This window comes from Myotis daubentonii, chromosome 3 (assembly GCF_963259705.1).
Source record: "Myotis daubentonii chromosome 3, mMyoDau2.1, whole genome shotgun sequence".
In the NCBI taxonomy this organism is placed as follows: Eukaryota; Metazoa; Chordata; class Mammalia; order Chiroptera; family Vespertilionidae; genus Myotis; species Myotis daubentonii.
In genome coordinates this window covers 156,635,081-156,662,170 of record NC_081842.1, presented here as the reverse complement: position 1 = coordinate 156,662,170, position 27,090 = coordinate 156,635,081, and the positions used below count along the sequence as shown (strand labels likewise).

The window sequence follows — 27,090 nt, the reverse complement described above, 5'->3', positions numbered from 1 at the left end:
CTTTCAGCAGCGGAGGCCTAAGAGCTGGAGCCAAGCCTCAAAGCTAAAGCTGGCCCAGAATAAAAAAAAAAAAGAAAAGAAAAAAAGGAGCGGTTGGGAGCTTCAGTCACCCCCAGCCTGAAAACAGCCCTCAGCCCCTCACCCAGACTGGCCAGGCACCCCAGTGGGGACCCCCACCCTGAAGGGTGTGTGACCAGCTGCAAACAGCCATCATCCCCTCACCCAGGCTGGCCAGGAACCCCAGTGGGGCCCCCCACCCTGATCCAGGACACCCTTCAGGGCAAACCAGCTGGCACCCACCCGTGCACCAGGCCTCTACCCTATATAGTAAAAGGGTAATATGCCTCCCAACACAGGGATCAGCGCCCAAACCCCCTGATCACCCTGCGGCTCTGTTCGTGACAGGTGAAGGCATCCCAACCCCCTGATCAGCCCTGCTCTGTGTGTGACAGGGGGCAGCGCCCCAACCCCCCAACCCCCCCCCCCCACGGGCCTTGCTCTGTGTGTGACGGGGTAGAGCCATAACCTCCCCATCGGCCCTGCCCTGAGTGTGAGAGTGGCGGCGCCCCAACCCCCTGATCGGCCCTGCTCTGTGGGTGATAGAGGGCGGCGCCCCAACCCCCTGATGGGCCCTGCTCTGTGCGTGACAGGGTACAGAGCCCCAACCCCCCTGATGGGCCCTGCTCTGTGCGTGACAGGGGGTGGCGCCACAACCTCCCCATCAACCCTGCCTTGAGTGTGACAGGGGACGGTGCCCCAACCCCCCAATCGGCCCTACCCTGAGCGTGACTGAGGGTGGCATCACAACCTCCCGATCGCCCTGCTCTGTGCATGACAGGGGGCGGCACCCCAACTCCCCAATTGGCCCTGCTCTGAGCCCGACCAGAGGCTGCACCTAGGGATTGGGCCTGCCCTCTGCCACCCGGGAGCAGGCCTCAGCCAGCAGGTCGTTATCTCCCGAGGGGTCCCAGACTGCGAGAGGGCACAGGCTGGGCTGAGGGACCCCCCTCCCCCCCGAATGCACAAATTTTTGTGCACTGGGCCTCTAGTGTATATATATATATACACATATACATACATTTTTTTGTAAGATGTCAAGGCCTTGAAGAACACACAATGCTGTTTCTATGGGTAGATCAGACAAGACTTATTTTAGGTTTACACTAATGACAACCGTCCGGATACTTAAGAGCTCAGATGCAGAAAACTACCGGACATTTTAAATCAGTGGTTCTCAACCTTTCTAATGCCGCGACCCTTTAATACAGTTTCTCATGTTGTGGTGACCCCCAATTTCATTGTTACAAATTGAACATAATTAAAGCATAGTGATTAATCACAAAAACAATATGTAATTATATACATGTTTTCCAATGGTCTTAGGCGACCCTTGTGAAAGGGTCGTTCGACCCCCAAAGGGGTCACGGCCCACAGGTTGAAAACCGCTGGTCTCAGAGTAAATCCTTCTAATATTTACTGACCTTTAAGATAGTCTGTCTGCTACCACAATTGCCTGCCTGACTAAGGGCTTTATGTGTAACCAAAGTTGAATAAAAGGCTGGCGAGGACTGGGCACCAGTGGAAGTCCTTTCCCTTGAGTTAGACTTGCCCACCTGGCCCCCCAATGTTTCCAAATTATCTCTTGTCTCTTCTCTTTCATTTGTATGCGGCTCCTCTTCCAGATCCTGAACCCTGAACCACGGGGGACGTGGGTGGACACACACACAGTGCTTATGTGGGATATTGGTCCAAGTTTCTTTGCTTGTAATTATCTTTTCCTGAATGACGCTGGCTTTATAAAATGAGTTGGGAGGTGTTCTCCCCTCTTGCATTTTCAGGCTGATGCTTGAGAACCACTGCTATAGGTCAAGTGTTCAGGGTTCTACAATAGAAGCACAAGAAAAAGGAAGGACGGAGAGAGACTATAGATGAAAAGATATATATCAACATTTTAATAATGGGCAACACTCAGCCATAGGGTCTAAGGATATGGACTTGGAAAAGAAGCCATACAGAACCATAAGAAAATTATCAGTTAAAAGTCAAGAGAGTGGTTACTTTAATGTAGGTTATGACTTTGCTTAAGTCTGAGCACTTGGAAGGGTTTCTGGCGGGCAGGCAAGCTTCTATTGGTGATTGTAAAGGTGTTTATCTGGTGGTGCTTTCACTAAGCTGTATATTGGTTTTGTGTGGCTTTCTGTAATTTTGTTTTATTTCACAATGAAAAGTTATGAAAAATTATTGTTGAATGACATGATTTAAACCTCTTGGGCCTTTGCCTGAGCTGTGAACGTGGTTATGGGAAATGACTGCATACATTATAGAGCTCCAAGCCCTGCTTCAATCATGTTAGGGGAGTGGAGAGGACTGGCTTATCTTGACAATAATTGCCTCTACACTCTCATTTTCTCTGTACAACTGCCCTAGACATACACCCTCTCACCCACCATCACGGAAGAGGAGAAAGGTATCAGGTGGGATCCTCGAGGGCAGTGAGATCTTAGGAGCATGTGTGTTTACAGCTCTGTCACCCTGTCCTGCTTAAGACTGGGATCATCACCCAGCCTGCCTGCTGAGAGCTGTCATGGGTTCACGGTTTGATGATTTCTCTCAGCCCCAATGAAGGGGAGGCTTGGGGGAGACTTCAGCGATGCTGCACGGCAAGGTCCAACCCATAGGTGCCTGAGGGAGCGGATGGGGAGAGGTTGGCAGACAGGGAAACCCGGCAGGAGGTGAGAAAGCCTACGGACTGGCTCCCCCCCTGACTGACAGCCATGGGCCATACGTCTGCGGCTGCCAGGTCAGGGAGGCGTGTGCCCGTGAGTCTCGGGGTTTGTCTGTCGACAAAGGTAATTATGAGGGAGCTCAAAACCACTCACTTGGTTTTGGAATATTTGCATCCCTTATTTCTTTTTTTTCCTCTTTGAAGTGAATATTTATTCATTTTGTAAATAAATATTTAACATCTTTCTTTACTACTTAATTTTTATATTAATTGATTTTTATTGTATTTTGCAGAATTATCAGTCTATGATTGATTGGCAATTAAAAACAAACAAATAAACTGCTGACAAAAGATGTGTTTGCCATAGATAATTTAAGATGCACGGAAACTCTCCAGGTCCCTCAATAAGCCAGTCAGAGAAAGACAATATCACATCATATCAGTGAACTTACATGTGGAATCTAATGAACAAAATAAACTGACAAACAAAATAGATCCAGTGACATGGAAGCATGGAACAGACTGAGGAATCCCAGGGGGGAGTGGGGGGGAGAGATTAACCAAAGAATTTATATGCACATATGCATAACCCATGGATACAGACAATAGTGCAGGGAAGGCCTGGGGGTTAGAGTGGGTGTGAGAGGGTGAGGGTCAATGGGGGGAAGGGGGACATCTGTAATACTTTCAACAATAAAGATAGATTTTTAAAAAAAGACCAAGAAACTAGGGCTCCGAAGAGTTTCATAATTTGCTGAGATTGGATATCTGAATAACAAAAAGGTCATATGCAAGAAAAAAAAAGCACTGAAAGTGACTACATTAAAATCAAGAAATTCTGTTCATTAAAAGTCACCGTAAAGAGTGAAGAAAACAAGCCACAGAATGGGAGAAAATATTTGCAACACATTAAAACAGCAAAGGACTAATATCTAAAATACATAAATAATTCATTCAAAGTAATTAGAAAGCTGGGCAAAAAACTTGCCTAGTCAGTTCACAATGAGAGGAAATCCTAACGGCCAATAAGCATACAAAAAGTGTTCAGTTCTTTTGGGAAATGAAAAATTAAAACCACAGTGAAAAAAAACAGATGGTCACTTGACTGACAAAAATTTAAGTCTCCCAGTTCTGAATGTTGGCTGAGGGTACAGAAGGTCTCATATATTGATCACGAGAGCATGAAATTAGTGAAATCCCTTTAGAAAACTCTGACAGTATGAATCTACCAAAGCTTAATATATGCATGCCCCATGAGCCAGCAACTTCACTCCCAGACCTGCCACAGACACTGTCCACAACTCTTTTCTACTCTTCCCTTAAAACCCAGCTCTTAGCCACCACCCAAGGTCATGCCTCCCCTTTGCTGGATGAAGTACCACCCCTATGTGTGTTCACATCCCCGACAATAACTCTCCATCATTGCACACAATGAGTATCTGCCAAATGGATGGATGAATAGCCAATGAATGAAGCTCTATTTTGCTTTGGGTGGGCACAAGTGATAAAGGTATGAAACAAATTTATTTTCTGAGGTTGGGAGATCTAACCATGTTTTGCCCTTTCTCTATCAGCACAAACAGTGATAAGTTAGTTGCACTCTTAAAAGTGAAAGCTTTGTCATTTTTCATCCACACAGTTACCGCCTTCCTATCCACAAGGAGCAGGGCCCTCCTGGTCGCTCCACGTCTTACCGGAAAAAGCACGCCAGCTCCTCACAGCCCCTCGAAGGCCTCTCCTGGTGGTCACCACTGTAGGAAGAAAAGCCTCCGATTTTGCTTACAATGAGTCTGTGGGGAAAGGGTGATATTTGCCAATCCTATGAAACAACATGTACAGTGTTATGCTTAATTACAAGAGCGGGAATTAATTTTCAGTGGCCTCCCCTGTGCTTCTTGGGGTGTTGCAGATTGTTGCTTTTTGTAGCTCATGCCTGTGACTGACTCACTGTTGAGAATATAAACATCACTCAGAAACAGAGTGAAGATTGATTGTCTGCTGTAAATCCTGTTGGCCCACAGTGTGAAAGCTTGTTTTGCACATGTTGATACTGATGTGTGGCTTGGAAACACTTCTACCATTACGCCATTGTTCCATTCCAACATCCCCTGTGGAGGGTTTTGTCTGTGGTATTACTCAACTCCCTAAACACCAGTTCTCACCTGCCGGCAAGAAACACAGTCCACCTCAAACATGCCAGATCATAAGTGGAGGCGGGCAATCTCCCTTCAGAGTTAGGGAAAAAACCAACTACATTGTGAGGGGAGAAATTTATAATAAGCATTTACAGATAATAGACTTGAATATTGTATGTTTTAATTACATCAATCAAAATGTATTAACGATCTGTGGTGTGCAGAGACTGTCCTGGGGTGCGGGGGCATGGCAGTAAATAAAGTTCCTAACAGTCTGAGAGCGTTAGTACTGGGCTACCATAGAGCAAGGTGACTTCTAGCTTCTAACTGATCTGCTAAAATGCCACATTTTTGTTCAGGTTCATCAGTCATCTGAGCATCAATCTCTTCTTTTAGATTTTGAGAAGGAAAAGCATCCACTTAGATGCCTGTCCTTCTGTTCAGCTAACAATGAATAACTCCTGAGACGTTTTCCCTGAGGTGCCTCCATCTAAAGGAGAGCCGATGCACAAACCTGGCTCTGGCTTGGGCGGCAGCACCTTGTCCGTGGGCACGTCCACGTGCTGTCATGTGACCACAAAGGAGAACTGGGGGTCCTCAGGGCCAATCCATGGGGGAGGAGGGCAGGAGGAAAAGAGAGTCAAAGGAGGGAGGAGTGAGAGGCCAGGAAGCCATGTGGAATGAAATGGCCAGGGAACTGACCTCATTGGGGGAATGGCCAAAAGAATGATTTCTGCGAGTCCATGTGAAGTAGCTTGCGTGGCTGCAATAAAGCAGTCCTCTCCAGCCTCGGTAAAGTCTGCTGCTCATACACGTGGCATGTGTGAATGAGGAATGGGCTAAGTGGTGGGCAGAATAATGGCCCCCAAACTCGTCCTAATTCCCAGGACCTGTGATTATGTTAGATGCTCCTGCAGATGTGATTAAGCTGAGGATCCTGAGGTGGGGAGATGAGCCTGCGTTATCTGGGTGAGTTTCCTTGAGAGTGGAAGAGGGAGGCGGAGGAGGAGAGGGGATGTGACTGCGGAAGAAAGACACAGAGGTTTGTGACATTGCTGCTTTGAACATGGAGGAAGGGGACCGGCCTTAAGATCTGGGAAAAGCCAGGAAACAGACACTCCCTTGCAGCCTCCCGGAGGAGGTAACCCTTGTCAATGCTTACATTTTAGCCCTGGGAGAACTATGTCAGATTCTGGCCTCCAGAACTGTAAGATAATAAATTTATATTTTTAAGCAACTAAGTTTATGGTAGTTTATTAAGCCAGCAATAGAAAATTAATCCAGTATATCAGAGAGAAGGGTTGAGTGCAAAGACAGGAAAATGTAGGGATGATTTAGGGACAGCCATTAGACAGGAGGGCTGCTGTGAGGAGTGTAATAGGATTCGGTCAGAAAGGTCAGTTAATGAGTTTAGACATGACCTTGGGCCATTGGAGAGACACGGATCGATTCCAGAATGAAGATGCCATGGGCAGAACGTCAGAAGCGAAGGCCAGGAGAGCGCCGAGGGACCTCTCAGAGCGCACTCTGCAAGGATGCCCAGGGCTGCCTCCGGCCTGCACTGAGAGGGGGCAACTGCACAGGCCCGGGACCACCATCCCCACCGCGCCGGGGCACTTTGCCTGCATATTCTGGGCTTCCACTTCAGATTTCATTTGAACAAGAGATTTGTATCTAAAATAATAAAATGAAAACATGGACGGAGCATGGCTCGCCGTACAGAGAGGTTAAGGGTCTCATTCCAGGTCACCTACATTCTGTATCCTGATGCTGTTATTTAAAGTGGAGTTTACGCATCTTGCCAGGAACTTGGTTCTCACTGGTCCCTGCTCGACAGCCATGTGAAGAAGGTAGGGGCCTTGCCCCGTTTCCTCCACACGCGAGAATGCCCTACCTGGACCACGTGGAGGAATCCAGACGCCCCAGAAGGGATCCTGTGGTTTTGTCCTGCAACCCCTGGCTTGGCCCCGCTTAGGGTCAAAGGGAGCCCAGGGCCTGTCCCGTGCCAGCTCAGGGCACAGGAGAGGAAGCAGGACAGGGACTTCAGGTGTCACGCAGGCTCACTCCCCTAAGGTACCCGGAGAACGGTTACTGTTTGTTTTCATGAGTTGCTCGGCTCTGGGTCACCTGGAGCGCTCGCAACACCCTCCTGTGGAACTCTGATCAATTAGTGCGGTAGGACCTGGGAGCCAGTGTTTTTCGAAGCTCCCCGACGATTCTCATGTGCAGCCAGGGTGTAATGATCCTCAGATTTCAGCTGGAATAAGAATTACCTGTGAGGGCTCCCACGGGTCAGCAGGTCTGGGTGAACCTGGGAATCTGCTGGTTTAATGCTCTCTCACCAGTCTGATGCAGCTGCAGCCGGCTGTGGGGAGGGGGCAGGGGAGAAGATACTGTCGGTAGCTGCACCTGCAGCCCGCCAGCCCCGCCCACCGCCGAGGCCAGGACATTGTTCCAAGAAGCAAACACTGGGCAGGGACTCTTGGCTCCGGTCCCTAAGAGAAAGGCTGCAGTCGTGCGTAAGCACCGATGTGTCTGTACCATGATGGCAACATGAAGGACAGAAGAAAATGTGAGTGTATGTTCATGTATATTCATACACAACACACCCTCCTTTCCCACCACATGACAAAAGTGAGTCGGGCCTTGATGAATTCCTTCTTTCCCGTGTTACCATGCCCTGCCATAACGTAATAACACCATACATTTTAATGATAAATGGCAAAGAGGAGTTCAATGAAAATCCACCCACGAACTCCCACTCCATGCCACCTACATCCAGTTGTTTTAGATTCTTCCAGCTTCTGCTCATCCAATTTTTATTCACTCAGCCTAAAGTTTGTAACAAAGATGTTCTGAGTTTACTGACGTAAGTACATTGGAAGGGTGTGCATTAGTCACAGTCAGGGTCAAGGCTGCTGCTCAGTTTTCTATGGCTTCATTTCGGAATATTTATAGAGGCCATCTTACTCATCAGGGACAAGCAAACATTGTCTGACGTAAGGCAGGAAGACACAAATCTCCCCGGTGCTCACACTCACTCTTCCCAGCCTGTTTCGTGGTTGGCTGCAAGATGGCACAGAATGAATGAGTCAGGCCGCTCATCTGCTGAGACCAGTGGGCCTCTCCCCCCGCCCTCCCCCGCATACGTATCTGGATGGCCCAGGTGGAGACTGGGGGCAGTGACACAGAGTGGCCCATCTCCAGGTCAGCTCTGCTCCTGAGCGCTCTGGGGATGGCGAGCTGACAGCCATCGGGTCCTCTAGGATCAAGCTCAGTGCTGCCCGAGTTTGATGAGATCCCAGGGTTGGGACTACGCTGTTCTTTGAATCTCCCACAGAAGGACTCAGGAGCCTTGGAACAGAGGTGGCCCTGACTGACGGTGGGGTCGCGGTCTCCAAGATGGGTTGACCCAGCCAGGCTTCTGTAGCTTTTCCCAGCCCTCTAACCCTGCACATGGCCCACAGTGCGTGGTCCCAACCCAGTCCTGTGGTCCCTGTGCCTGCAGGGTCACCAGGTCACACCCTTCCCCTTCTCCAGGGCAGCCTAGAGTAGGAGCTACAGCATCAAAGATTCCTGCTGGGATATCTCGGATCAATACAGTGTCTAGGAAACCTGAAAGCGTGAAGCCATGACCATTGTTCGTCTGAAGGCGCTTGACCGGCTGGTTAGGTGCTCTCCCGGACAGCCGACACGGACAGTGCAGGCAAACCTGACGTGTTCCCTCTGGGATCGCACTGGGTGCAGGCTGTCTGCAATTTGTGGGAACAATGTAAGAACTGCAGGAAAAGAGGGATTTGAAGCCATTTTCATACACACTTGCCCAAGGCTCACCTGCACTCCAAATTCCTCTGTCATGCTTCACACAGCATGTCATGCACTTTTTGCTGGTCAGTTCTTCAGGTTGGCTTGGGTCTTACATAAATAAGGAGGGCAACCCCTTTTAAATGCCCCCGTGTATTACCTGCACTGATGGTGCTGAGACAGACTCCAAAACGCCTTCATTTGTTGAGGAAGGGATTCGGTTCTGTTTTGTCCCAAATGGATTCTTCTCCACGATTCCATCCCGAGGAGGAAAGGTGTCACCGCTGGGACTTGCTGAATTCTCAGTGCGACTTGCAACCGCTGAGGGCAGAGACCATGCTGGTCCCTCAATGGATCTCCAAAATGCTTTGCTCTTCCTGGGCCCTTGAAGGTGTTAATTGAATCAAAGAATTAATCAGCTAATGCCAAGCTATACGTTACTTGGTTCTATCCAAATTTAATTGTGCTTCGAAGGTTTCACAGCCCATGTTTAAAGGCTTCTATGAGACATCACTGAAGTCGACAATGGTAGTTTATGGAATCTGACTAAACCTATTAGTGGCAGAAACCGCATATCTGCAAACTCCTAACAAAACGGAAGTGCTTTAAGAGGCTCCGTGGCTCTGTGGGGCTCTGGCTGACTCCCCGGCTCAAACATTTCCTGGCATTTTGCCTTGCGTTTTCCTGCCTGATGAGGCCCATTGCTTGGTGTTGACAGAGCGCAATGGACTATATACAGACGTTGAATTAGAGCGTTGCACACCTGAAACTTATACAGTGTCATAAACAAGCGTTACCTCAATAAAAGGGGGAAAAAGTTTCTTTGGCCAGTCGTGGGAGGCCATGTGCACACGTGCACACACAGATGGAGAACTGGGACTATTCAGTGGCCCTCCAGAAAGACATATTTTTTCAAAAAATGTTTACCGTTAGCACAAAAATGTATTCTGCTTCCACTAAAGTGACGGCATGAACGCACATATTCACGGCCCCTGGAGGAGATCTACGTTTAAATCGAGCGCGCTCTTCTCAGTTCTGAGAAAGGTTGGAGTTGCCATGCAGGTGGGTGCCTATAGGCAGGCACATCCGCCCCCTGGAGCCTCTGAGGAAGAAGCACCTACCAGGGCTGGCAGCAGCCCCGCCTCATGCTGAACCGTGAAAAGGGATCACAAAGCGACGTTTCCCTTCCCGTGCAATGCACCTGCATGATTCCCATTCTATTCTACTCCAGTTTTTAAAATGCTGGCCACATCCACTCTATTGATTACCTGACTCACTAATGAACTGTGATGTTCAGTGGGAAAAGTACTGCAGTAGATAGATCAAGAGTGTCCCCAAACTAAAGACTCCAACTGGCAGCCACAAAGACTGCTCGGGAAAGTTGTGGCCCAGAACAGCCATCCTCAGAACATACTCGTCAGCAGTGGCTGCTGGTCTGGGCACAAGGCTGTCTGTGTGCACTGGGCAGCAGCACCCTGTGCTTGGGGCGGGGGTGGGGGGAGGTACGGATAGGGCAGGCTGTATATCCTTCCTCCTTCCGCACAGCGTGTTCAGGAACAAGCCACCACTCCTTGCTCCTAGCAGAGGCCCACAGAGCTCTGTCACCCCAGAAGGACACCTCTCCTCCTCTGAGAGTAAACGCAGGTGGCATGTTCATGAAAGCTTCCTTTAACTAGTACAGGTGAAAGTCCTCTTTCCCTCTTCTCAACACGCACAGCCCTTAACCCCCACCTCACTCTGTGTACATAACACTTTCTACACTGTGGATTGGTTATGATTAGGTCTTATCTCCTTTACCAGCTGTAAGTAGCTTGAGGACTGTTACAATATCTTACTCATTTTGTGTCCCTGATTGAGCACAGTGCCTCGCACATAGTAGGTGTTCAACTGATATTTGGTACAAACACGAGGATGCCAGGGAAATGCTTTTCTTATATCTGCAGGTTAACAATGATATATATTTGAGAAAGTGCATTACAATTCTGCCGAAGACTCACTTATCTAGCACCCATCCATTCATTTTATCCATTCACCCATTCATTCATTCATTCATTCATTCATCCATCCATTCCTCCACCCATCCATCATTCATTCACCCCTCTGTCCATCCATCCAACACTTTCTGAGAGTCCTCTGTGTTCCTGAGCTAATGCTTGTGGTTACTAAGATGGATAAGACAGTCCTTACCTCTGAGTCTAGTGGTGCAGAAGACCGGGTTGGAAGCAATGACAATAGAGTATGAGAAGTGCTGTGAGGTGGGGCAGTTAACCCACTGTCCTGACTCATCATTATCCAGTGCCGTCTCACCAATAGTCTGTCTGCTTCTCTCCAGCTTCGTAAACTCTGCCCCACCAGCGAAGATTTTATTAAGCTTTAGATCCTATAGTTTGTATTATGAAAACCCATATATGTGTAGGAATGTAAAATTGTTAACTGAATGTTTTTTCAAAGTGTTTACACATATCTAAAGGGAAGATGATAAAATGGGAATTACAACACAACATGAAAAACAAACTAAGTCAAATAACCTCACTTGACTGCTAAAACTCTTCAAAGGCTTCCCTTCCCCCTAAAAATAAACCTGCGCTGGTTCTTACCATCACTAAAGGTTTCTGCATGATCTGGCCCCTACGGGCTCATCCCCTCCACACTCTTTTCCCACTGTGCCCTGGCCAAGGTGGTCCCCACTGTCCCTCTGCTCGGCACACTCTCCCTCTGTCCCTTGGTGGTGGTGGTTGACTGGAGGGTGTGGGGTGCACCGCTTAAAAATCATCAGGAAGGTCTTCTCTGGCCACCCCGTACAAAGGCAGTTGTCCACCATTATTTCCTCTCAGAGGAGCCTGATCTTTTCCTTCACAGACCTGTCATAGCATGGTATTATTTCATTTGACTACTTGTTTCTCTTGCTAGATTATGAGGTCCACAAAATGTTCTGTTGTTCGGCAGCCTGTCCCCAGAGACCCACGTGGTTTCCGGTTCCTTGTAGATACAGTGTAAATATATTTTGAACAAATGCATGTTGCGGCGGTTCACAGAAAGAGCACCTACTCGCAAAAGGGAGGCTGTCTTTCGGGAACAGAAAGGGAAAGGCCTCTGCAGAACCAGAAGCGGTGCCACAGCGCCACCAAGCGGTCTGTCTCATTACCCACGGCACCTGTTTCCAGAAATCTCGGCATTTAGAATATTGTTCCTGGTGTTTAAAAGAGAATCATAATCCACTAAGCTTGTTTCGTTCTTTATTTAAAAAATTACAAATTGCCCTCAAACCTCTCACACTTCTCCCCCTCCACAGAGCAGGATATTTGAAGGCCTGTGGAGGCCAGCTAGCTAAGAGGGCTTTGGTAGTTGCTATGGTAACTTTTCCTTTCCTTTTTTTTTTTTTTTTTTTTAACTAATCATTTGAAAACCTTACATTTTCAAATCTGCACCCTTTGAAAAGGCCTGCTTGCTTCTACTGTTTTTTTTTAAAGCTCTGCTTTGATTTACCGTATTTAATATGCCTCACCTTCTGATTTGTTAAATGACATGTTATTAAAACCCCCCCAGGAGTCAGCAGGAGTCTGCTGCCGCAGAGACAAAACTGCATTCTGGAGGCGTCAGTGATTGCCATCTGAGCACCCCTTACACGGTTTTCAAAGCCCATTAGGGTGTTATTGCTTGGCCGCTGTGGCCAGGGTGAGCGTTGGCCTGGCTGATGCTGGAAAAGCCGGCCTTATCTCTTCACTTCCTGCCCTCTGCGCCGTGTTCTCTGCTGCTGCTGGTCCTGATGCGAGAAGAGTGACCCTGATTACACCTGCTTGCTTCCTCTCATTAGCCATCCCTACAAGACAGGAAACCAGAACGTTCTGTGCTCAAATAGAATGACGCTAACATGCGCCGCTGAGGTCTGTCCATCTCAGATACGAAATGAATGTAAGCAGCAGAACAGGCCACCCGCAGTAATGAGCGGGGCAGCCCTGGGGGGGGGGGGGGGGGTGCTCAGGGCGGTGGGGAATAGGGTAATTCAGGGAGGCTGCACAACGCAGGACTGCCTCCTGGCGGTCGGCCCATGGAAGTGTTAAGGAAAGGTTGCAAAAAGCCTGCTCATGTTGCCAGTGGTACCAGAGCTCCCAGGAGGAAGGCCAGGGTAAAACTGTTTTGCACTGTGAGAAAAATAGATGCCAGCACCCTCTCAACATTACCAAACAGCTTTAGGCCCCATCTTGTCCTTTATGTAGATGGGAGGCAATGTCTGCTACAAAGATCAGAGCCTTGGTGTCCTTTCTGTTAAGTGATATGCGCTTCTACCCCTTCCCTATTGTATTTTTCAATGGTAAAAATGTGTTATTGTTTTACCTGAATGCATGTCCCATATAAGAGGGGGTGGCGTCAAATAACACAAAACTACATAGAGAAAAACCCAAAGTCCCCTTATCTTAGCCTCTTTCTACTTACCTCACCGGTGCACGAATTCATGCATGGGTGGGGCCCCTTGGCCTGGCCAGCAATTGGGGCTGATCGGGGCTGGAGAGGGGGTGGGGGTGGGGAGACTGCTGCTAGAGGTTGGCTGTGGGAGCACACTGACCACCAGGGGGCAGCTCCTGCATTGAGTGTCTGCCCCCTGGTGGTCAGTGTGCGTCATAGCTACTGGCTGGTCGTCTGGTCATCTAGTGGTAATGGTCACTTAGGTATATATATACACACACAATTAAACTTTAGAGCTCGGTGCTCTTGTTGGGATTTTTTTATTGAGTGAAGTTTTTATTGTTGCTTAATTTTGGTCCAGTTTGTGTCTCATACGCAGACCTCCTTGGTCTTCTGACTCCTCCCCCCTTGGCGCTGGACTCCCTACACACCAGGCGCCACTCCTTGCGGGGTGGCTCTGTGTGTCCTGGGCATGTAGTCTGGGTTTTGTTCATGCCCTTCTGCCTCCTTTGGGTTTTCTTCAAAAGCCCAGCTCCCAGGCTGACCACCGTGCTTCCAGAATCACTTCACCTGAGTAAAACCTACCCCTCCTTTAGCTCCAGTGGCTTGAGTTGCCCAGCGCTTCCATGCTGTCTCCTTGTCTCTGGGTGTGACACAGAATTCCAATGTCTTCCCTAGGGTGTCTGATGGACCTGACACTCACCCGAGGTCTCTTCACCAACTTGTTATCTTGCTGCCTTAACATCAGGCTTGCCTCTTTCAACCCTAGGGTTTCCCAGATTCAGATCAATGGAGGGCACTTCCATCCCACATAAAATCTATCTGGTTGGCATTTTGCATAATGATAGCCATTTTTGCTTAAGAATTCTTGGGAATCCCGGCCGGTATGGTCATGGTTAGATTCCCCATCAGGCCATTAGGGCACATGCTTTGGTTATGGGCTCAATCCCCAGTAGGGGGTGTGCAGGAGACAGCTGACCAATGATTCTCATCATTGATGCTTCTATCTCTTTTTCCCTCCCTTCCTCTCTGGAATTAATAAAATATATTTAAATAAATAAATAAAAATTGTGGGGGAGTAATGTACCTTCAAGGTACTTTCAGGTGGTCTGATAATTCAATCCACATGAGACAGATTAACAAGAGGAAATAACCAAGCTTAATTACGTATGCGTATGGGAACCCCACATAGATAAGAGAGTCAGAGACCCCACATACATGAGAGGTTCAGGGACAGAAATTAAAATGAAGTGTCTATGCCATTCTGAGATAAGGGTGAGGTAGGTTAATGCCGGTTGTCTTAATCCAGCATCTAAAAGGGTTCAGGAATCTGGAGAAGCGCTGTATGTAAATTAATCGAGAGTCCAGAGACGAAACATAATTCTGAAAGGCATTTTGGGGGCCAGAGAAGACTTAGCTAAAGGGACTAAGTTCTCCTTTGTCTCAGGACCCCTTGCTTTTTATTAACACAAATTGTCCTAAGACAAAGTAGATATACATCAAAGGCCAGGGTTTAGTATACAGAATCCATTGTCAGATTGGAAGAATTGCCTACGGCTGCTCAGGTGTTTGGCCAGCAGGAGGCAATAGCATGTAGATTGAAATGCCCTGAGCTGTCTGGCAGCAAGCAATCCTTTATGCATGCTTTTCAGGTTTGGGGAAATGCCCTCAGCCATCTCCAGATGATTCAGCCCTGCTGTCAGGCTGGAATTGGCTGCCGGCAGTAGGTGCCTTAGGGCTTCAGGGGAGGGGAAGGGGATTGCAGGACAGTTAGGACAGCAGGTATTCAGTATTCTGTAGTTTGCCCTGCCATATAGATAATGTCAAAAAGGTTATCTCTAAAAATCTCCTATTCTTGTCAAGGACTCTAATTTAAATTCTTCTAGGTAAATAAGGAGCGGGAAGGCAAAAATTTCTCTTGATCCCAAAAGGTCTCAGTTGCCTTTACCTCAAAATAACCCTCACATCACAGAAGCAAGTCTTGGTCGGTTACTCCATTGGTTGGAGCATCCTCCTGATGCGCTGGGGTTTGGGTTCAATCCCTGGTGAGGGCGCATGCAAGAGTCCAGCAATGAATGCATGGAGGGGTGGAACAACAAGTTGGTGTTTCTTTCTCTCTCAAATCAATACTACATTTAAGAAAATTTTAATAAAAGAAGAAAAAATGTGTCCTTATGGTAAAGCTTGTCACAGTTACTCCACAATAAAATCATGTTGCATTTTGCTGCTAAGTGGAATTGTGATATCTATTGGCTGGGAGAATCTACCTCCTTTCAGATTCTTTATTTTCACCTATAATTTATTTGACATCGGCCGAGAAAGTAGCTATTCAGGGCATCATCACCCTGTGCTAGGCACTGCCAGGGATATATAAAAGCCATGGGACCAACTCTTTTACAAAGGTGTTAATTGGGCTTTCCCCATTTAAAACCCCCCATAGCATTTTATTTCCTAATTCTGCTTCTCACAGTCAACTTCATTTGCCTGTTTAATGCAATTTGCTCCTCGTGATAAGATTCTATTAAGTGATTATTAAGACATTCTGAGTTACTTCAGCCAAGCACGTCTATAATCATTGCCTACCTCCTGGGGGTGATGCGAGGTGTAATTACCTCCCAGCATCCGGAACTGCAAACAGAGGCGCTTCCACACAGCCTGTCTGCCAGCCCGGAGCTCGCTCCCCCAGCAGGACCCATGCTGCCTGCACACGTGCACACGCATCCCACACACGTGTTTGATGACAGCCAGTGTCAGACCCGTGCAAACAGACAGCGTGCTGGAAGCTGGCGGTCTCCGTTACCGGAGAAATGAATTTCTCTGCTGCTGGTGGGAGTGGGGTTCTTGGGGCACCGCTGGAATAAGCATTTCCAGAGGCTCCCGTGGGAAGATGCGATGTGGTAAAAGTCCCATTTCCCTTAACCCAGACCTGAAAAGGATGCAGCTGGGGCTTTAGCAGAGCTAGAAGCAAAGCCCACGACCAGAGTTTTCATTCCCATTCCGTGGTGGAGTTGGGTCAGATGAAGCATCGGCCAGTTAAAGTCCATTTTTAAATATATTTTATTGATTTTTTACAGAGAGGGAGGGAGAGAGATAGAGAGTTAGAAACATCAATGAGAGAGAAGCATTGATCAGCTGCCTCCTGCACACCTCCTACTGGGGATGTGCCCGCAACCAAGGTACATGCCCTTGACTGGAATCGAACCTGGGACCTTTCAGTCCGCAGGCCGACGCTCTATCCACTGAGCCAAACCAGTTAGGGCTTAAAGTCCATTAGTCCACTGTGTGGAGCCCACCTGGCTCTGGGCCACATGGCGGGTGCAGAGCATGCGAGACCTGCAAGCCAGGAGTGAGACACGAGCAGCAGGAGAGAGAGCCGAGAGATCCAACTCCCTTTGCTCAGGAGTTTAAATATCAAATCTTCCCGCGCTTGCAGTGTCAGGCCTTTGCTGGTGACTGGCTTGGTCCCAGGCGCAACTGGGAAGTAAGCATCTTCCCACGTCACCCAGACCTTCCTGGGCATGCGTCTACACTGCCTTTGACCAGCCCTTTCCCCCATCGGTCTTCGGGGAATGGACTCCGAGAGTGTTACACTGCAGCTTTCTGGCACAGCTGTATAAAGGGCATGCCTCTACCATCTACTCTTCCCTTTAGTCCAGTGGTCCTCAACCTTCCTAATGCCACCACCCTTTAATACAGTTCCTCATGTTGTGGTGACCCCCAACCATAAAATTATTTTTGTTGCTACTTCATAACTGTAATTTTGCTACTGTCATGAATCGTAATGTAAATATCTGATATGCAGGATGTATTTTCATTGTTACAAATTGAACATAGTTAAAGCATAGTGATTAATCACAAAAACAATATGTAATTATATATGTGTTTTCCGATGGTCTTAGGTGACCCCTGGAAAAGGGTCCATCGACCCCCAAAGGGGTCTCGACCCACAGGTTGAGAACCGCTGCTTTAGTCCTTTCCTGTTAATAATCACCAGGTTATTCATGGTATCATCTGCCTTGATATCAAATTCTATTCCTAAGGGTTGACTTTTTTGTTTGTTTCTAAACCATATTACATATGGCTCCAATCTTGCTGTTCATAAAGCGGACAGTGGAACCTCCCACTAAAAACGGAACGAGGTTGAAGCGAACCCACCCAGCGCTACCCTCCACCTGTGTTCTCACTGGGAAGCCCTGCCGGGACCTCTCACTGAGCACCGAGCCCTGGGCTGGGCCCGAAGGCGGTGATGCTGCTGAGGAAGTCCCTGCCCCCCAGGAAGTTTCCATCCGCCAACGACAAATGGGGGGAATGATTTTTGGCAAACGTTTACATTTGCTGGCACACCAACGACCTGGTAATAAAGGAGGGTGGGTGGCTGGGAGGGAGATGAGAAAGAAACGGCCTCTTAAATACTTAAATACTTCACGGATTAAAGAACGTGAGCCAAGTACCCGAGGCCCGGGGGCTAGTGTTCAGGCTGCTGCAAGATCAGACGCCTTCAATTAGAAGAGGGGCCAAGCGCCTCCGCAGGCGGCGGACACCGTGAGGAGAGGCAGGCGTGACATCCCCGGAGGAAGAGACCAGGCCGAAAAGCTGACAAGAGAAGCAGGACTCGGTGGACCCTGAGGGTCCGGAAACTCCAGCCCCGCCCCCTCCAGCCCCGCCCCGCTGCTCTGCGCCCCCTCCAGCCCCGCCCCCTCCAGCCCCGCCCCGCTGCTCTGCGCCCCCTCCAGCCCCGCCCCCTCCAGCCCCGCCCTGCTGCTCTGCACCCCAGCACAACCCACACGCTCGTTTCCACCACTAACACACCAAGAGAAGGTGGCGCCCCAAAGGGTTCCTAGAACTTTAAGTCTGTTCTTAAGTGATTCCTCAGGAATAAAATGTAAAAGGCAAATTCTGGTTCAGTACAAGGCAGTGTTTCTGGCCATGTGACTAGGAGCTGCCCTCGATGGGTTTGGCTACGTGGAGAGGTGGTGAGTGCTCTGGGCTTAGAGGCAGTTAAAACGAGTCTTAGCAGACACCTTGGAGCGGCTGCCAAGGAGGGTGACTGCCCACCTGCCACGCATTCTGTCCAGGCCGAGAACTGCGGATGGCGCTTACAGCTGTCAATGTGGATGGTAAAACCCCAAGGTCTATGGGCTTTGCAGGGAGAACGGGGAGCCCATCTCACCTCTGGCCCCCGCAAGTGTCAAGTGTCTCCGGTCTGGTCCTTTACAGGAAACGGGCCGCCTCCTGGTCTCAGGGGCTGTCGTTTCCCCGACTCCGAGGTGCGGGGTCTGGGTCTCCTGACGAGGCCTCGGCCTCGGAGCAAGAGGCGCTATAGCAAAGGTGCTGCACGTGGAGCAGAGACATAGGTCGTCCCCAGAAACAAACAGGGTCGACTTCCAGGGAATGCCTGTGAGGCCATGCAAACGCTGCAGCCCTCCTCCCCTCTTTCTTGCAGCTTACATTTTATGCTTTCGGATTTTATGCGCCGACTAGGGATTTCATTCCCAGGCAAACAGCAAGAACAGGGCGTGTGTCAGTCGCACAGACCTCCTCCCCCATCAGTGCTAATGGGACATTCCCTGGGGCACCCGCAAATAAAGCCCACAGTCCCTGGACCATCCTAGGGGTCCTTCCAGGGAGGTGGTAGCGGCAAGGGGCAGGGACCACCATGTTATTTTTACCCGAGAAAAGAAACACCCTTAAGAAAATGAAAGGGTACAGATTTCTCTAAACTTGTTTAACTTTTATTTATGTTATTTTGTTGTTGACAGTATTACAGATGTCTCCCATTTTCTCCCTTTTCGCCCTCCTCCACTTCCCACCCCCACCCCATGCTGTAGTCTCTGTCCATGGGTTATGCATATATGGTCTTCGGTTAATCTCGTCCTAACTGCCCCCCCCCCCCCACACACACTGAGATTTGTTATCCATACCTTTGGACCTGCTTTGTTCATCACTTTATTTTGTTCATTAGATTCCATAAATGAGATCTCATGCTACTTGTCTTTCTCTAACTGGCTTATTTTGCTTAGCATAATAGTCTCCAGGTCCACCCATGCTGTGTCAAAGGGTAGGAGCCCCTTCTTTTTTACAGCTGTATAGTATTCCATGGTGTAAATGTATCACAGCTTTACTACCCACTCATCTAATGATAGGCTGTTTCCAGATCTCAGCTATCCTATCTAATAAAAGAGAAACATGGTAATTAGCCATACATCCGCTACCCTTCCCATTGGCTAATCAGGGCGATATGCAAATTAACTGCCAGCCAAGATGGCAGCCGGCAGCCAGGAAGCTTGAAGCTAACATGAGGCTTGCTTGCTTCAGTGACGGAGGACCCCAACATTCCCCACCTGCCGCTGCCGGCCTCTGAGCTTGCAGTTTGAAACATTGTTACAAATATAGAAGCTAAACAAAACCCCAGAAACCGGCTTTCAGCCTGCCGGGATCTCAGAGCTGGAGTTGATACAGTGTTTCGATTATAGAACCCAAACAAACCAGATACCTGCTTTCAGCAGCGGAGGCCTCAGAGCTGGAGCCAGAGCTAAAACTGGCCCAGAATAAAAAAAAGAAAAGAAAAAAAGGAGCAGTTGGGAGCTTCAGTCACCCCCAGCCTGAAAACAGCCCTCAGCCCCTCACCCAGACTGGCCAGGCACCCCAGTGGGGACCCCCACCCTGATCCAGGACACCCTTCAGGGCAAACCAGCCGGCCCCCACCCATGCACAAGGCCTCTATCCTATATAGTAAAAGGGTAATATGCCTCCCAGCACCGGGATCAGCGGAGCTGAGAGGCTTCCCAGCACCGGGATCAGTGTGACAGGGGGCAGCGCCCAAACCCCCTGATCGCCCTGCAGCTCTGTGTGTGACAGGGCGTGGGGCCACAACCTCCCTATCTGCCCTGCCCTGTTCATGACAGGGGAAGGTGCCCCAACCCCCTGATCAGCCCTGCGGCTCTGTATGTGATAGGGTGCGGTGCCCCAACCCCTTGATTGGCCCTGCTCTGTGTGTGACAGGGTGCGGCGCCCCAATCCCGCCCCGCCCCACGGGCCCTGCTGTGTGTGTGATGGGGTAGAGCCATAACCTCCCCATCGGCCCTGCCCTGAGTGTGAGAGTGGCGGCGCCCCAACCCCCTGATCGGCCCTGCTCTGTGGGTGATAGAGGGCGGCGCCCCAACCCCCTGATCGGCCCTGCTCTGTGTGTGACAGGGTGCGGCGCCCCAATCCCGCCCCCCCCCCATGGGCCCTGCTGTGTGTGTGATGGGGTAGAGCCATAACCTCCCCATCGGCCCTGCCCTGAGTGTGAGAGTGGCGGTGCCCCAACTCCCTAATCGGCCCTGCTCTGAGCCCAACCAGGGGCTGCACCTAGGGATTGGGCCTGCCCTCTGCCACCCGGGAGCAGGCCTAAGCCAGCAGGTCATTATCTCCCAAGGGGTCCCAGAATGCGAGAGGGCACAGGCAGGGCTGAGGGACCGCCCCCCTTCTCCCCCCCCGAGTGCACAAATTTTTGTGCACCGGGCCTCTAGTCCTATAGAATAAAGAGGTAGTATGCAAATTGATGTCACAACCTCACACAAGATGGCTGTCCCCATGTGGTCAAAGATGGCCTGCAGGGGAGGGCAGTTGGGGATGACTAGGCCTACAGGGGAGGGCAGTTGGGGGCGACTAGGCCTGCAGGGAAGGGCAGTTGGGGGTGATTATTCTGGCAGGGGAGGACAGTTAGGGGTGACCTGACCAGCAGGGGAGGGCAGTTAAAGGTGACCAGGCCTGCAGGGGAGGGCAGTTAGGGGCAACTAGGCTGTCAGTGGAGCACAGTTGGGGGTGACCGGGCTGGCAGAGTAAGGCTGTTGGGGGCAATTGTGCTGGCAGGGGAGCAGTTAGGCATCGATCAGGCTGGCAGGGGAATGGTTAGGGGGTGATCAGGCTGGCAGGCAGAAGCAGTTAGGGGCAATCAGGCAGGCAAGCGGTTGGTAGCCAGCAGTCCTGGATTGCGAGGGGGATGTCCGACTGCCTATAGGGATCCGGCCTAAACTGGCAGTCGGACTCCCCCCCCCCTACCCCCAGGGGTCCCAGATTGGAGAGGGTGCATGCTGGGCTGAGGGACACCCCTACCCTAGTGCACGAATTTTGTGCACTGGGCCTCTAGTTGTAAATAATGCTGCTATGAAAGGGGTGCATATATTCTTTCTGATTGTTGTTTCGGGATTCTTAGGATATATCCCCAGAAGTGGGATCGCTGGGTCAAATGGCAGTTCCATTTTTAATATTTTGAGGAGCCTCCATACTGCTTTTCACAGTGGCTGCACCAATATGCATTCCCACCAATAGTGCACACGTGTTCCTTTTTCTCCGCATCCTCACCAGCAGTTGTTTGTTGATTTTTTTGATGATAGCCATTCTGACAAGGTGTGAGGTGATATCTCATTGAGGTTTTAATTTGCATTTCTCTAATGGTTAGTGACATTGGGCATCTTTTCATATGTTTATTGGCCATCTGTATGTTCTCTTTGGAGAGTTGTCTATTGAGATCCTTTGTCCCTTTAAAATATATATATATATATTTATTGATTTCAGAGTGGAAGGGAGAGGGAGAGAGAAATAGAAACATCAGTGATAAGAGAGAATTATTGATTGGCTGCCTCCTGCAAACCTCCTACTGGGGATTGAACTTGCAACCTGGGTATATGCTCTGACAGGGAATGGACCCGTGACCTCCTGGTTCATAGGTCGACGTTCAAACACTGAGCCACACGGGCCAGGCTGCCCATTTTTTAATTGGATTGTTTGTCTTTCTGGTGTTACGTGTATGAGTTCTTTGTATATTTTGGAAATTAAACCCTTACCAGAGGTATTATTGGCGAATATGTTTTCCCATACAGTAGGTTCCCTTTTCATTTTGTTGATGGTTTATTTTTGTTTTTGCTGTGCAGAAGCTTTTTAGTTTGATGTAGTCCCATTTGTTAATTTTTTCCTTTGTTTCCCTTGCCCTCGTGAAAATTCTGCTATGTGAGATGTCTGAGATTTTACTGCCTATGCCATTATTTCTAAGAGAGAAATACCCTTAAGAAAATGAAAGTATAGACATTTCTCTAATATGTTTTGTATTGTTTTTCTCCCAGTCGGGGGGAAATAATCTTAGCTTAGAGACATGCCACCTCTGCCTGCCCTGCCTTTGCTGAGGGATTGGCAGCCCCGGAAAGACTCTGGTCCCCGGGCAGCTGCGGGCAGGAAGAGGGGGGTCCTCTGTGACCACCACAGGTGTGAGGCGGTGGTCTCAGTAAGGAGGCATCCCTGAGGTGGAACAAAGGCTGAGAAAACCCTGGCAGTGCCCATCTTCACGGGAGGTAGCAGATGCCACCACTCAGAGTGTGCGCCAAGGAACAGCAGTCTTCAGGGGATTTCATAATCTCCAAGGTCATGTTTGATTTTGTAAATGTGCATTTACACGTTTCTTAGCACAAGTCACTCTGAGCACGACAACGTGCTGTGTGTGGCATTAAAAACCACACAGTCTAGGTATTTTTAATTGTTTCCAGGGCTCTTTCTGTCTCTCTCTCTCACACACACACCAGCTCCGGTTCTGACTTCGCTCCGCTGTATGTCATCATGAATCCATGTCTTTCATTGTATTATGTTCATGTCACAGGTTACTACACATTAATTTCATGACCCACGTGCATCCCTCAGAACACAGTGTTCGCCCACGGCGGGTGCTTTCCCTGCGGCTGTTTGCATAAGCATCTGTGAGAGAGCCTATGAAGGGGCCAAAGTTCTGCCCTGGGAAGCTGCTTTGGGGGATATTGATTTTAAGCTGTTTATTAAGAAACAAAAGGCTCAGAAAGAACCTTTGACCACCCCCCCCCTTTCCTGCCCAAGAGATTCAGGCAGAGAAACTTGCTTGAGGAAGGAGAACTTTGGATGCTCCAATGGCCTAATTTGAATTGTGTGGTACACAGATGGCTTCAGGCAGGTGCCTGGTAGCTACACACTCCCCATGCCCCACTGTTTCTGAGTCTCCCAGCAGGGATTTTCCTACCAAGTGTGTTCAGCTGTCCCTCGACTCCCTGTAAATCGCCCATTTTCACCTCTGAAATCTGATACCCTGCACCCCACTCTCTCCTTTGTCCAAAATGTCTTGTATACTCAATGTTGCCTCACTGTCTTTGGACTTTTCATGCATTTATCATCTCTATGTGAACTTCCCAGGCTCATGTATTAAACTGATTTTCTCCTGTTAATCCATCTCTGTTAATTTGCTTATTGGCCCAGCTGGAAGAACTTAGACGGTGGGAGGAAACGTATTAATATATTTTAGTTCCCACAGCTAGAACTATCACAATTCCTTTTAGAGTTAAATTATGGTCAGGAAGCTACAAGTAGCCTCACTTTGTGTGTCCAAGCTTCCTGTCCCTGCTCTGCCTTCCTCCTTCTCTTTACACCCCTGCCCTTCACCTTCCTTCTTCCTCACACACACAATCTCACACTCCCCCTGGAGAATGGACTTGGGTCACGGGTGCAGTGAGTGGCAGCCTGGATGGGCACGTATCCTCCATCACAAAACGGGCACATGCCCCCTCTCCTCCCTGAGACCCCGTTTCCCAGGGAGAATTCAGCTGGGAGTGAAGAGATGGCTGCAGACCGCACCTATAAGCACACTGAACGCCCAGCCCACGCCTCCGCAGAAAGCTCTGGAGCACTGCGTGGGAGCTGCTAACGTTGCCCACAGAAGGGAAGGTTTGTTCTTTCGTTGAGTTTGTTTTGAATGGAGATCATAAATAATACACACCCACCGCTCCTTCCTGGCAACTGTGCGGAGCTTGCTGGCAGTCATGGTGGAAGTTTGGAGCACCCACATTTTTCCTGAACACGGCTGGGTTCAAGTGCTGGCCGTGGCCACCCATGGTACTCCTATGGCTTTGCTCATAGTTAATCAGTGAATGAGAGTGTTTGTTTGTTTTAGCTGAGACAGTTGTGTTTCCCTATTAAAAATTAAGATCTTTGTTTTCACAAAACCCCCCAAATCTCAGAAAGTTATTGGAGCCATGGGTGTCCCCACCACCTTGGCCAATGTGTGTGCTGGGGAGGGGAGGGATGCAGGAAGGAGTGTAGGCGGGGAGGAGGGGCAGGGACATCCCTACCCTCAGGCTCCTGAGAAAAGAATTTGCCATGAAGAAGCCACAGGCCAGCTCTGCCTTCTGCCAGACAGGGGTGTGTCTCCCAATGCTTCACAGACTCACTCCTTTCAAGCTGTGCAAGCACCTGAGAGCTCTGGGAGGCGGCACGGTTTTGCTCAAGGTCTTATCCATTCCCAGGCACGGCAAGTTCTCCATCACTTTTACTTGCTAAGTGAGTGAGTGGTTAAATGAATGACTGCTTTCTGGGTTAAATAAATTTTTGATAGCTTCAAATGTGTTTTGGAAACACATTTAGTGTGTGTGTGTGTGTGTGTGTGTGTGTGCTTGTATGTATGGGCACATGTACACAAAAAGGAGCTAAAATAATCTAGCTAGCATATTAAATATGTTAAATATTATTTATTGTTGGTCTGTATTTTATGTTTTTCATGTATTACTTCTGTTAACTGAAGAAAATTAGCTACATTTTGAAAAGGAAACAAAACATGTAACTCTAAATAAACCAAAACAGCATCAATCATCATCGTTAGAGCAATTGCAGGGTAAAAGGAAAGTCTGAGTGGGTGCTGTGTGGCAGACTTCTGAGTCTTAGGTGCATTGCCTCATGTCATTCTCATGAGCCCACTATTAAGTAGGAAATGGTATTAACTTCTTTTATATAAAGGAAATTCATTACTGCACATGATTTATGTCCTTAAACAGTGTGCATATTGCAAAGATAAACAAATGAACACAGCGTGCAATTTACAACCCATTTCTGGCAGTGGTGTGTAACCGACAGCCGGCACTGCTGAAGGTCACCTGAAGGACAACTGCCGGCCTCGTTGGGTTTGAGAGAAATAGAGAGATATGTAAGTGAGATGTCAAAGTTTCTGGCACTGTGCCTGGCTCATTGACATCATTAATAAATGATAGTTTTCCCCTTCCACCCTCAGCCCAGTCCTCCCATGTCATTTCTGAAAGGGCGAGGGCTATGCCCTCCATCTTGCCCCATACCCTCCATGTTGGGGCAGCCGCCATGTGCTCAGGAGAGTACCTTCTTCCCGGAAGCCCAGGCCCCTGCTGGCCACGCCCGGGATTTCTTTAAACTAACCAATGACAATCAAGGGACGTGCGCGCCATAGAGATGACCACATCCTGTGTAAGAAGACCCGACTGGCGCCTGGCCAATCAGCAGGGCCCACAGTCAGCTCCCCTCCCCTCACTCCACCCCCTATTAAAACCCTGTTTCTCTCACGGCGGTTTCACTCTGCTTCCGGTCACTGCGTCGGCCAGGAGGGGGAGGAGAGTTAGCTCAATAAAGGACCCTCTTCTTTTGCATCGGACTGGCTGGCTCCCAGGTGTGGTTTTCTTGGGGATCTTGAAATCTGGGCACAACAATTTCCTCCTCTTCCCCCGCCCCCCCAGCTTTCTCAGAGACCCTTTCAGGGGTGAGTGGTAACATCTCAGGCCTGAACTGCAGCATCTGGAAACACAGATAAGCAGTTTGTGACCCAAGAACAGGTCTGCACTAGGTGTTCTATAACCATTACATCATTCAGTCAGTCAGCCCACTGACTGCCCCTCCAGTGGCAACCGTATCGACCCCATTTGCCAACACCGGGACTTTAATCAGTTTCCCTGGTGCACTTTTCCTGGCTTACTCACTCGCCTGTCTCAACAGGAAGGGGTGGCAGCATGCATATTATTTTGCCGTTGTTTCACTAGAAGCTTCCAAAGGGCACATACGGTCATTGTTGTGAGTGTAATATAGTCTTGGATGTCGATGAGTTTTTGTAATACAATAATATATTTTGGTGTTCTGAGCCAGTTTTTCAGCTGTCCATTGCCCTTCGAATTAACTTCATTGGACCCATACCGAGCTTGTACTTGTATAAAAGTTCCTATTATTCATAGCTCTGGCTAGAAAATGAGGAAAAAAAAGTTCTTAAAAACAAAAATGCAGCTGGATTTTTGGAATTATTGAAGCATTATTATGATGTGTAAGCTTAGTTCTCAGTGTCTGAGTCTCAAATGCTGATGGTTTTCTGCACAGCTAATCCTGCCTAATGCTGCCTTCTACATTCAATTAGTAACGTGTTCTGGACGCTTCACAGTGAAGCACAGACTGACTTTCATCCAGCCATTTGGGAAGCAGATGCTCTTGTAGAGGACCAACTATACCTCTTCCCGTCCTTAATGGGTCGGTGCCCGCCTGCAGCGGGGAAATTTGCAGACGTCTGAAGCGCACACAGGTCCCCCATCTTTGTTCAGACCGTCCCTAATGAGGCTTCTCACCCGAGGGGGCAGTCCACTCCGCGTCTGTGATCACAGTCAACTCCGGGGAAAACAAGGAAGCCTCCCGAGTTACTGCTAAAAGCAGGTTTTATACTCTCTGGGTGTTTTTTCCAAGTTCTTTATAGCTTTTAAAGGTGATTACCTTTTTCATCAGGGAAGAACCACTGCAAAGGAATGCAATCCTTGTGATGCCCAAGGGCACAGGGTATCTCTGGCTGGAAGGGAAGTGCGGCTCACAAGGCAGAGGCAGCCTGGGACTCTTGCTGCCAGGCACAGGGAGGGAAGGAGAACGGAGCCAGGGCTCCAGCGCTGCCCTCAGGGAGGCGGCTGCCATTTGAACTGAGGCTTCTGCAGGTCCCCTGCCGGGAAGGAGCAGGAAGTGCTAATGGATGTAATGAACCCAGACTCCCAAGGAAGCCTGATTGAGCAAGCAGTACCACCGCCCAGTCATTTAAAACAGAACAAGGACAACACTTGGGAAGAGAAACACATTGGGGCCATTTGGGGCCCAGGAAATGGGCTGCAGCCCCTGAAATCAAGGGCTAGTCATCAGCCCTTTGCCCGGAAGGAAGTTGTTTTGTGTATGTCTAGCACGGAGACTAGAGGTGGGCGATGAGCTCCAAAC

The 27,090-nt window shown here is 49.1% G+C and overlaps 1 long non-coding RNA gene across 2 annotated transcripts in view; it reads left to right on the top strand.

Moving 5' to 3' along the window:
* Positions 1-24,270: 24,270 nt before the first annotated feature.
* The window catches only part of LOC132230891 (uncharacterized), a 29,575-nt gene continuing 26,755 nt past the window's right edge, over positions 24,271-27,090 (top strand). The window contains exon 1 of one of the 2 annotated variants that reach the window (XR_009451952.1): positions 24,271-24,374. This is a non-coding gene — a long non-coding RNA (uncharacterized LOC132230891). Of the gene's footprint in view, positions 24,400-27,090 lie in introns of both variants that reach the window. The other variant, XR_009451953.1, reaches the window with a different exon arrangement.